Source organism: Malurus melanocephalus, unplaced genomic scaffold (assembly GCF_030028575.1).
Source record: "Malurus melanocephalus ecotype Western Australia unplaced genomic scaffold, MMel_1.1 scaffold_36, whole genome shotgun sequence".
Taxonomy (NCBI): Eukaryota; Metazoa; Chordata; class Aves; order Passeriformes; family Maluridae; genus Malurus; species Malurus melanocephalus.
Genome location: NW_026623268.1, coordinates 1,369,401 through 1,369,835, shown reverse-complemented (window position 1 = coordinate 1,369,835; position 435 = coordinate 1,369,401). Strand labels below are relative to the sequence as shown.

General features: G+C 45.1%; 1 protein-coding gene across 1 annotated transcript in view; it reads left to right on the top strand.

Moving 5' to 3' along the window:
- Window positions 1-299: 299 nt before the first annotated feature.
- Window positions 300-435, top strand: part of TMEM45A (transmembrane protein 45A) — a 24,042-nt gene continuing 23,906 nt past the window's right edge. The window contains exon 1 of the mRNA XM_057364159.1: window positions 300-430. The gene's annotated coding sequence lies outside the window, so the exon portion shown is untranslated. The remainder of the gene's footprint in view (window positions 431-435) is intronic.

Here is a 435-nt window from a genome sequence, read left to right as displayed (position 1 = left end):
CTGAGAGAACAAAAACCAACAAAACTATGAGGGAGATAAAATTGCAACATTAAAAAAAAAAGTATGGAAAGAACACATTAGGTTTACAAAGTCAAACTCTCAAAAGCTGGACAAATCCAGACCTAAGGCTGCCTTTGGAAGGATAGTTCAGCCCCTTGTTCCCTTCCCCCACATGGTGTGTATTATGTGACATGATTTAATTGTTGGGCTGCATACTCTTTTTCCCACAGGACTGGTGCCTCATTCAGTGTAAATGCAGGACAGTGTCTGGGAATGAAGCTGGGCTCTGCATTTCCTGGGCTAAGGGTGTGACCAGGAGCCCTGTCTATCACCACAGACACTGCTGAATTTGGAGATTCCAGCCTCTTCATGAGGTTTTCTGGGGTGGTTTCTCTGTGGCCTCTGACTACCATCACAGTGTGCCTTAAAGGTGAG